General features: G+C 41.6%; 1 protein-coding gene across 3 annotated transcripts in view; it reads right to left on the reverse strand.

The window, feature by feature from the left end:
• Window positions 1-11,704, reverse strand: part of CDH7 (cadherin 7) — a 123,786-nt gene extending 112,082 nt beyond the window's left edge. Inside the window, exon 1 of one of the 3 annotated variants that reach the window (XM_082699287.1) lies at window positions 11,490-11,704. The gene's annotated coding sequence lies outside the window, so the exon portion shown is untranslated. Of the gene's footprint in view, window positions 1-9,824; window positions 10,071-10,640; window positions 10,857-11,489 lie in introns of those variants that run through there. The other 2 variants (XM_082699286.1, XM_082699288.1) reach the window with 2 other exon arrangements.
• Window positions 11,705-11,926: the final 222 nt, after the last annotated feature.

Below are 11,926 nucleotides of genomic sequence, written 5' to 3' on the forward strand. Positions count from 1 at the left end.
ACTATGCTGTACTTTGATTTATAAATTCATTTGACTATAACTAAATCAACAATAGGATAATTAAGGTGAGAGTTCACATTCGCTCTTTTTGGGGGGTAGTGGTGGCAAAATACAGTTTTAAGGACATGAAGCCAAAAGATAGTTCCGTATCAAAGCAGCAAATAAACTGTCTTTATTTTATTAGCTTTCTCATCTTCCTACCTGTCTCTCCTGTAACAAGAGTGTCTGTGACTTATTAGATGATTTCTGACAGTAAAGTTGCTTATGGAAAATGCCTTATCTAATAGAAGAAAAATGAAATGTCTTAAACATGTAAAAATAGTCAACACAACTGTTAAAAAACAGGTTGCGTTGACTTTGAGCTCTGTTCAAATGAACATACACATGTTAAAAATATCCCTATCAAGTTCTGAAATTCCAGAGGGCATTCCAGAATAATCCAATGTACAGCTGATTGATATATGCTAAGAACCACCAGAACAGTAAACTGTTATTGGAGCATATTACTGTAGTCTATGCAATGAACCCCTTCTTCTAAAATCCAAATATCTTATCTAAGCCTGGTCCAGTCTGGTCCATTTGGAATTCACTCTGGAAGGATTAGTTGTTCTAAGACTTAGAATCATAAACAAGGCGTAACTTGGGGTCATATCTTTGTGTTCCAATGTAGGCTCCTCCATTCGGTTGAAAGTTAATTGCAGGGAGGTCTGAGCTAACCCACCTGAGAAGTGAGTTAAAGAAGTTCAAGGCAAGTAGGTACTTAGACTGGGAAACAGGGGGTAGTATGGACTGGTCTATAATGAGCTAGGAGTCATAGCCAGGAGCTTACAGTGAGTGGCCTTTGTAGGAATGGCTGACAGCATGCCGAGGGCCAAGATCATGGCTTCCCTTCATGCCAGTGGCAAATCACATTCCTGGGGGATCAAGAGGGATGACTTAGAGTTCTGGACTACCTAGCATGTGAGAGCTGTGGCCGAAGAACATTTCAGTTTCACAGTTCTACTTCCTCCAAAGAGAATGTGTTTTCTCATAAAAACAAGTAAATAAATAACGTTCGTCTCTGAGACAATTTTTTTTAAATGTTTTGTAGTTATATTAGTTAATCTACTTTATGTTTCAGGTGAATTTGGTAACATTGTTATACGATGAAATATATCCATGCTCTAAGAAACAAAGTAACAAATGATATTTTGGAATTCAAAATTTAGGGAGTTACCAAAATTATACACTAGGAAAAGCTATAGGCACCTGCATCAGGTAAATATTCAAATGCTGACTCTGTCCTGTATTAGCTACGCATTCTTGAACACATGACTTAAATTCTAATATAAGTTCCAGAGATGAAGCCTTAACCTCTAACTTACAAAACAAAGATGGTAATAATTGCATCTACTTTGTAGGATTAAATAAGCAAATCATGAAAAATTAAGGATGATGCCTGACACAATTAAAAGCCCTAATTTTTTTTTTTTTTTAAAGATGATGGGGCTATTATCATGATATTTTCTAGTTACCTTAAAGTTAGTTTGTGATGTTTTCATTTTAAAGTTACTTATAGGAAAACATTTTAGACAACTCTTGCACTGAATGAAAACATTCTTGGTAGTTCCAGTCTCAGTGTCAGAGAACTATATGGATCATGAACCCAAAATCCCTTACAAATATAAACAATGGCACCAAATTATTAAAAAAAAAAAAAATGTAAAACTTTCTTTCCTAAAGGCATGTCTTCTGTGATTTTTTAATAAACATATTATTTATTTATTTGATAGAGAGAGAGGACATCAAGCCAGGGAACACAAGCAGGAGGAGTGGGAGAGGGACAAGGAGGCTCCCTGCTGAGCAGAGAGCCCGATGTGGGGCTCAATCCCAGGACCCTGGGATCATGACCCGAGCTGAAGGCAGACACTTAATGACTGAGTCACAAAGGCACCCTAAGTCCTCTGTGATTTTTATAAGTCAAAAACTGGCATCAGAATTGGAGAAATTTGAATTCACTCAAAATGTTCACTAAAAAGAAAAAGAAATATAATCTGGACCGGGAACAGGATCAGTGGGGTCTTTGCTCTAAAACCTCCTTCGTTTGCTATATGACCTTGGATCCTTCTGCGATTTCATTTTCCACATTTGCAAAATCAGAGAAATGAGCTAAACTTAAAAATCATATTTTTCATATATGTAACTTCACTGTTTTGACAATTACACAGAAGTGGTTTTGTTGGCTTTTTTAGACTGCAAAAAAGTGCACATTGTTAATGACTAAAGGGTAGAGAGATTTAAGAAAGTTATAGGGATGTAAAAGAAGCATTTTTCACATTTATAAAATTTAGCATGAATTTTAACATGAGATGTTTAAATTAGACTTGCCTCTTGAAGACCCTTTCTCTTCCATATGAAAGTGTGAAGTTATCAAACCAGCCAGAACATAGAAGTCAGACACAGAACACACTATGGATTACTTTGCAGTCACTGAGTTAATGTTTGTGAAAGAGACCAGAGAGTTTTGTACTTTCCTGTTAAAATGAAGTGTTTTAAAAGCAGCTATTATCAACATTGACCTTGATAAATAGGCATGTCCATGCTGTCTTTGTATCACAGTATCTAGAACAGAAGCAGACACACAATTGACCTTTGGAACACATTTACAAAAGGTTTCTTTTCATTATGCTTATTTTTTTTTTTTAATTTGGTAAGTTAACCATGTAAGTCAATATATAAATTCCTTGGTAGCTCTACCATGTTTATGGGTGACAATCCCTTTGAAAAAAAAAAAATCCCATTATATTTCTCTGCAGTATTTGAAATACTTGCCAGGCTCTTGAGCCAAATTTTCTTTACCTTTCTTGAAGGTCTATGAGTGTACAAGGATATTTTAACTGGCCTTGTGTACATTATTGGAGGATAAAATTCTCTTTTATGTGGCAGATAAATGATCCCATAATGCCTATTGTAGAAAGCACTTAGAAAATCAGAAACTCATATGTGAATGACTGTGATTGGAGCAGGGGGGTTTTATACATGTTCATCACCATTTTTGATGGTAACTATCAACTCTCCACTGGAAATGAACACCGGATACAACAGGGGGTAGTCCCAGGGCGGGTGGCCCTTCACTGGGCTTCCCCAAACCCTTGCTTTCCTTCAGAAGCAGATCTGTTTCCAAGGTAAACACCGGTACAACAGTTCAACCCGACTCATCCTGACCTGAACTGAGACAGCATGAAAGAAATGAAGGGTCCTGATGCATTATGAAAAACCTTAAGTTATTTATGGTCTTCAAAGAGAAGTCATCAGAACGGGAAGTTGAGATTTCCTACCACAAGTAGTAGGCTTCCTATCTTCCCGCAGATGTCCACACAGATCAAGTCACCATGATAACACTCTTCTCCGTATAAATTAACTTGAGCACACAATCAATGACAATTGTCATTTTTTTCACAACGGGTTAAATACTGACTTGCAAATCTGTGCCCCAAACCCAAGCCCTGCACCCTTCCCTGCTAAGGCCCCATATTGCTTATCTTCTCTTTTCCTTCTGCCTCCTGAGTTTTATCGACAGGCGTTAATCAGGGGAAAGTCCCATCAGAAACAAGCAGAGACCCCGGCCCCCAAATGGTGTCATGTGTCACTGTGTCCTCTGTGGGAAAGCTTAAGGGTGTGAACCACTGTAGGTCTGGAGAGCTGACCTGTTCACTATTAACTGGCTCAGGAAAAAAGTAGAGTACAATGACCTACTGATAGACAGCTTAGGTAACTTCTACAGATTTAAGTCAACTTCTAGACAATTACGAATGTGCAGCATTAAAGCTTTGAGGAGAAAAACAACAGGAATATGTTCTGAAGAGGAAAGAACTGAACAGGAGCCAAACAGATGTTTGAAAGACTGTGCTGGTTGCTACTGGATTAATAACCTAAAATTTAAAAATACATATACTATATATCTGAGTGAGACTTAAAAAATGTTCTTTCTCTGATATCTTAAAGCTAAAGCTTGTAGGGAATCAATCCCATTTACAACTGAACCGAAAACCATCATCTACGTAGGAATAAATCTAAGAAGTGAAAGACCTGTACTCTGAAAACTATAAAGCACTGATGAAAAAAAATTGAAGATGACAAAAAGAAATGGAAAAACATTCCACGCTCATGGATTAGAAGAAAAATATTGTTAAAATGTCTGCACTACCCAAAGCAATCTACAAATACATTGAATGCAATCCCTATCAAAAAATAAAACTTGTGTTTTTAAACATAAAACATTTCTTTTTGCCGAACTAAAGACTCACGAAAATCATAGCAAATACTGTGATCAGCACAACATACCTTAATCCAGAGAATACAAAATGAACCCCCAAAAAAGAAATTTTAAGTGGATTGGAGCAAAATGAGGAGGTTGTGATGAGAATCAGTCAAACAGTATTGACTAAATCAACATCATTCATTTGACCTGAAATCACTTTAGCATGCTACTTTTTTGTTCCAATTATTTTTGTTCAACTAAGTGGCAAAGAATTATTTCCAAGTAGATAGTTTATTATTCATTTAACTTTAATAGCTTATATTATTTTACCCAAATGAATTCATTATTATAAAATTTTCTTGGATTTTCTGCTCCACTTAACATCACTGTGAAACCACTTTTAAAAATCAGATCAAGTGACTATCATACTCTTAATACAATCTTTCGTTCATACTTAAAAACAATGGCTAAAATTGTCTTAAAAACAAAAAATATTTCGTATGCACCAGCATGCCAATGGCTAACCAGAAAAAGCATAAATGTTGTAGAGCCTGTTCCATCTAAATCAAAGGCAACATGCTAAACACATGACAAGTAGCGTGAAATGTATCAGATTCAGCCATTCACATAAATATAGAACCATAAGAGTGGTTTTAAACACATGCCTAATTACCAATTAATTTATATATGCTAAACTGCTTCTTTAAAAGTGCTAAATGCCTTCTAGAAGTAACTCGAGCTATGAAATATGATTATCAATTATGTTAAAAGGAAATATATTGCTATTTTAGATCTTGTGGCAAAGTTAAAGTAGAATTTTTTTTTTTTTTTGCAGTCCAATATAAATAACTGATGGCTTATCTCAGTTAAAGACTATCAACACAGTGTCTCTAAAGGACAGGCAAGGGACAGTTGCTGTGTTCTCTGTGTCTGCAGTTGCATCAGATACAGTTCTGAAACTGTTTTGAAATACACTGAATGTATATCACACGAACACATGGTTTATTATCTACTGGCAATTTAAAGAAGATGGGATGAAGCTGTGCCTCACCTCTAAAAAATAAATACAATTCACAATTATGTGGAACATAATATCCCCAAAATACGTTGTCATATGCATTTTTTAGGAAAACAATTGTAAGAATGACATTTGAGGAGTCAGTGTACTTGACAGAAAATAATCAATGAGAATGGGAAAAATTCATAGTGGATGATTGCCAAACATCTCTAGTATCTAACTGATACTCCCTAAGATGTTTCGCTCATGAATTTATAAACCATAACAGTACCAAAAAATCACAGTTGTAACAAAAGCAAAACAAAAAGTCTTGCTGTTGGTCTTTTGGGAAAAAAGCTGTCATTTTCAAGACTGCTTTAAAGTTGAACTACATTTTGACAAGCAACATATTTTTAATGGATCCTTATAAAGAACAACAATACACATGTTCAAAAGCGGAAATGATACCATTTCACAGCAGTGGTTAGAAGGCCTGATGACACTATTACCATTGCTTTAAGAACAACCTTCCATATATTAGCTCTTTTGTACAGTCTGACAAAAGATGCCTTTTTAGAATACTCCCTGAGTATTTAATAGCATTATTTAAATTCAAAGAAAAGACTCCTCCTGCTTCATCCAATGCCTTCTTTTAAGACTTTCATTTGTCCTTGTTTTCCCCAGGACAGCGGCCACCTGTCACCACTGAGGTCCTCACTGTGATTTATCTCTGTACACAAAGTTAGAGGAGTCTGCTTTGTAACAAGAATAATACTTGCCCATTGTCGTTTTTATTTATTTTTAAAAGTAGACCCACTTAATACCTTTGGACAATGCAAAAGAGAGAAAAGATATTCTAATCTCCCACTCATGAATGAGCAGATATCATAACTCTGCAATAGAGAAAATAATCCAAGACAAGGAGTATTTCAAGAGCTTGGACACACTCCCCCCCCCCACCCCCCCGCCAACCACCACATACAAGCAAAGCTTTTAAAAGAATAATGTTTATGGGACAGAGAGACTGTCACATCAGTGCTGAAGAAAGTAATCATTTGGTTCTCCGGAGGGTTCATTTTGGGAAAAGAAAGACAAAAAACAAAACAAAACCAAAACAACAACAAAAATGTAAAGATGTCCCTAAACCCACTGCTTCTGATGTTTGAATAGTCCTTGAGTGGCAGAACCACAGAGCTAGAACATTAGAAAAACCTAAGGTAAGACAGTCTTTCTTTCTTTCCTAAGAAAACCCAAATCTACCGAATTCTAGTGGAATGTCCAAGGTCACACAGCAAGTTCCTCATGGTACTGGGCGTGACTGGTTACACAGAAAACTAAAAATATTTGTTAAATATTTCTCATTCTGACATTAAAGATCTTTTTTTTTTTTTGTAATTTATCATATACTGCAAAAGCCAAGAAAAGTAAGTTTATTCCTACTCAAATGTCTATAGGACCACAAGTTTGAATTCTCCAAGTAGATCATTAGGATTCCTATCCAGAAGAGTCAGGAGGATCAGGAGTGCACAGTGAGACTGGGAGGGAAAGGAACTGTTGTTTAGGACTGTAATTTATATGTTACACAAAAACCACTGTGAGAGGCTCCAACTTTAAAATCACCTCTCCCTTCTAAATCTGGTGAGTGATCAAAGCATACCTACTGCCCTGTGACACTACAGTAACTATTTCCACTGAAATGTAAACAATAGCTCATTATTTTAGAAATAGGGTACCAACCCAAAAAAATATCTTAAGATATTTTTGTAGATGCCTATGTAGAGTTATCTGGTTGTTGCTACAAATCCTATGTTTTGAAAGGACTGTCTACTCCTAACTTACTATAATCATTCTAGATTTAATACTACCATCTTTAGCTTCTATTTTAAAATATACTACCATTTGATCTGTTATATCTGTATACCGCTGAAAGTTTAGAATTAGCTTCAATAATGTTAATACTGATGAAACAGCACTCGTCTTTTTTACCGAAAAGGTATAATTTTTTACATTTTAATTAGTGAGGTTGGGGACCCTCTGTGATATGTGACTTCTCATGTTAAGAAACTGTGATCAAATCCATTAGCTCCCTGGGCCAGATAACGTTACAACCACAGACCAAAGCCTCCTACCGTTAACTGGCCTAAATATTCAGGCAGGGGCCCTGGAAATGAATCACACAGCCTGTAGTGTGCATCTGGCTATCAGACATGGCATGAAAACTTCTGTAAGTGGATTACAGAGTCAATTTCAACTAAGCACAAATAACTTCTGTCACGGGTATTAGGAATGCAAAAGAAAGAGGAGAAAGAGTTTATAATTACTGCAAGAAGCCCATGTACATTAAAAAGAAAACAAAAATGACAAACCATATCCATCTGAGCTATTTATATACTATCATATGTAGTATTATATATATATATGTACTATACATATGTATGTACAATTATAAAAGTAAAATTATATTTAAATTGCTTTTCCTTTATTTTTCTACAACACTTTGTAGCTGTATCAATTTTTAATTCACCTTAGCATTTACATTGAGCCAGGTATGATACATGTGACTTCAATAAAAGGAATTATGTTTCAATAAACATTCTGCAAAAGAACCTAAAAGAAATTCTACCAGAATGAAAATCTAGAGTATCATCTGAGATGAATATATGGACAGATGTCTGCATAGTCATTTGCACTGATAATTTTGTCAGTGAGGGATCTTGCAGAATGACGAGGGGGAAATGTTTGCAGGGGTAGCTTTCTGCAAAACCAGCAAATCCCCAGAGGAGGCACTCGAGTATTGCTGGTTACAGCTAGATCTGCTCTGCTTGTCAGAGGCTGAGAAGATGGTCACACACAGGACTCTGATCACATGTCTTTTTTCCTTGTCCTCAGCTCCCCTTTCTCACTCCATTTAGAAGCAACTGATTCCTTCATGCCAAGGAGAAAAGCTTCCATCACAATCCCTTTGCAATGCACTAATATGCATTAGTTATTTTAGAATAAAATAACTGAAACTCCCATTTTAAACTAAGGCTTTGAAGCCTTCCAACCAAGTTAAAAAAAAAAAAAAAAACCAACAAAAAAAGAACATTTATGTGTATGTGAGCGAGAACTGTGATATGTTACAAACCACTAACATAATAAATGCAAAATCTTATAAAATCTGGGAAGGTTACGATCACTCAAGCATAATATTCACAACACTGAACAATTTATGGGCTTGGTACTTCATAACAGATTTCCAAAAGATTTGACAAAGAAAGTATTTGACTCTCCACAAAGATGTATTCACTTCCTCATATCAGTATACATTCTGAGAAGTTTATATCAGCTTTGCCATCAAAACAACTAAAATGCTGAATGATAGGTAGACCAGCAAAGAAATCACGCCTGAGGAGACACAGTGGGTTGATTTTTAGATCTAGGAAGGCTTAACAGTAGCCAAAACTCAGTATGCTCCCTACCCTCTCTTTTTCATTGGACATTAAAAACTAGACTCAATCCAAGGGTAAACTGCAGCAATACAGATGCTTTACAATTATCCTTTTATTAAAAAAGGGGAAGAGCTCTGTGCTATTATATAAAAAGTAGACAAGAAGAGTTGTGAGTCTGTCAGCTGATTGTTAACACAATTCTAATGACCTACTGCAACCCTTAATAACAATAATACCTCACGTTGTAAGCGCCAATGCCCTTTTATTAAAGCTGCACACTGTAATAGCTTTTAGCAGGGTGATGGTCCGTACTACTGATTATAGTTTTCTTTATTTTTCTAACCACAGACTTTACCAGATAAGACTATTAACACTGAGTGCTACCTAATTGTTTCTGCCACTCCACTCCATATTAAACACTAACAGATAAGCAAGACTTACACAAAGTTGTCAGTTTCATTACTTGCCTCATTTCTTTGCATTTTTATTTATACTATTCCAAATATCCCTAAAAATAAAGAAAAGGATTCTTAATGTTTTTCCTTGAACATATAATAACAAGAGCTTCAGTAAACATAAAGCCTAACCAGTTCTTTGGTGGGGGGTGGGGAGTAATTTCTGGTGAGTTACTGAAAGCTTCCAACCTAATTACTTCTTTCCTTAGCTCCCCCCACCACCAATTTGTCTTTATAAAAACACACTTAAAACTATTTAGATGTTGCTTACAGTGAATCAATGCAAACTTTCCTTTTAAAAAGGGGGAGCTACTGCCCCTAAACTCTTAAAATGTATGCTTTTGTGCTGTTAACCTGATTTTTAAATGTATACTTGTCACTTAGTATCGGCTTTATACTCACACGTTACTTACATTTTTCTATATCCCTCCCTCCAACCCCCCATGAAGTTCTCTGTATGGAAAATGACCTGAACACCTGTCTGGTTACCGGGATTATGAAGGACGAGTCCTACTTAAAGATATTTCCTTTAGATGATCTAACCAAGAGAAAATATTTCTTGCAACATAAAAGGCGTTTTAAGTGCATTCATGGTTCAATCTGCAGATCTCCAAAGCCTTGAGACACCCACTCCTTGACGATTTCTTCACAGGTTCCCAAAAGCCCACTGCTGGGTGAACTCACTGCCAGTCTTTACTCACCTGAACTATATCTAAGAAATCCGTAAGGTTAACGATCTAAAACGTGAAAGCAATACAGCAATAGGTCCTCTCTCATTAATCCACCCTCGGAGGTTGAGGTTGAATACCAGCAACTAGCTGTGTGGCAGGTGCACCCACGGAGAAGTCCAGCACGCATTCAGAGAAACAGGGCGCCCTTTTCCCCCACGCCAACCTAAGGTAGAGCCAGGCGGCAGGGGAAGCAGGGCGCTGAGCAGAGGCAAGCCCTGCAGACGCACCGTAGCAGCAGAATACTAATTACAGGAAAAAGCAAAACACCCTTAGATGAGTTCCACCTTCTCCAAACGTAACGGGAGTCGAGTGCGGACGGTCACCGGGACTCCCCACACGCAGGCACACACCCCCTTCCGGTCTCGGACCGCTGAGCCGGGCGGCCCAGCGGGCGCGGAGCGCGGCCCGCATCCATCCCAGGCGGACGCGGGCCACTCGCGCTCCTCTCGGAGGGGAGCGCCCCAGACTCCGGGTTTCCCACTCGATCCGGAGCGCGCTGCGATCGGCCGTCCCCCTGGCCTCGCCGGCACTCGCCGCACCTGGGGTCCGCCCGCGCAGGCTCGCGGGGGCCGAGCGCCCTCGGCTCGGGAACGCACGTCTGTCCTGCCCCGCGGAGCCCCGTGTCGCGGCCACGCCGCAGAAACTTGGGGACGCCCAGGGAAACTCCGCCCGGATCCCCCCGCCCGCTCTCCGCTCGCCGACGAGTCCGGCCTCCGACGCGCACGGCGAGGGCGCGCTCCTGCCCGGCGGCGCCTTCGCCAGCCCCAAGCCGGCAGACGCACTCACCTGCGGCCTCGCTGCCCTCCCGGCGGCGTCCGGCGCCCGCGACCCGGGTGTTTGCATCCGAAAGGGGCGCGCGCTTCGCAGCCGGGCGTCCGCGGGCACTTCGGGACCCGGGGCGCGCAGCTCGGCGCTCGCGGGGGACTGGCGGCGCCGGCTCGGCACCCTCTGCGGCCGGCCGCACGCGGGCTCCTGCTCCAATCACCGCCCTCTCCGCGGGGCGCGGGGCGCGGGGCCGCTGCCCCGGCCGCGGGCGCCCCCGGCCCGCCGCCTGCGCCTGCTCCGAGGGGCCGGCCGGCTCCCCCGCGCGGCTCAGACGCCAGGTCCGGAGCGAGCGGGAGCGCGCGTCCGGAGAGAGGGCGAGAGGGCGAGCGCCCTGGAGGAGGAAGGAGGGCGCCGGGCCGGGGCGGGAAGGCGCGGGGAAGGCGACGGTGGTCGGCGGCGACGGATGCCTGCTGTCCGCGGCGGGCGACAGCGGCCCGGGGAGCCACTGAGACTTGGGTACCTCCTGGAGACCCAGCGAGGGCTATCGGAAAGGAAGCGGCTCCGCCGCCACGCGCGCACACACGCGCGCGCACACACGCGCACCCCTCCTCCAGCGCCCTCCTGACAGCTCGGCGCAGACCGAGTCCTTCGCGGGAAATCAAGGGGAGCGCGGGAAGGAGGAGGGGCCGCAGCCCAGCCCTCTCTCCGCCAGGTATTTGCATCTGAAAGCGCGAAACTGGAGGAGAGTTTGGAGAATTTTTTTTTTTTCCCCCAGCGCCCTCCCCTCCCTCCCCCAGCCTGTCGTAGAAGCCGTGATCAATTGAGCTCCTGAGGCATGAAGGCAAAGTCATAAAACTAATCAGAACTTACAGTTTTCTTGCGTGATCGTTTTGCCCTTTCAATCTCCTCGGACTGCCCTAGTCCTACTTTCTTTACTTGCAGAAAATGTTCTCCCTGCTGGGTTCTCTAATGCAAAAGTTCCGAGGTGTAGGATTTACGCGCAGGGGGCGGGGGGGATGGAGGACCCTCGCGGGGTGGGGAGGGGGGTCTGGGCTCCGATTGCGCGCTGCAGCCCGCAGAGCCGAGCGCGCGTTCTTTCCCTCTGCTCAGGTGCTAGACTTGACCTGAGGGCGCGATGCTCTGTCCTGAGGGCTGGGAAGGTGAATGCCAAGTAGTTCGCTTTCATTTTTCTTCTCCTGCCCGTGGAACTTGCCCTGCTTTGCTTCTCCATCGTCAGCAGCTGCTCCCGGTGCACCGGCGGCGTGGGAGTGAGGCTTGTCGGGGTCCGCGCCGCGGCTTCGCGCCGC

The sequence above is a fragment of the Mustela nivalis genome (assembly GCF_964662115.1).
Source record: "Mustela nivalis genome assembly, chromosome: 14".
Lineage (NCBI taxonomy): Eukaryota > Metazoa > Chordata > Mammalia > Carnivora > Mustelidae > Mustela > Mustela nivalis.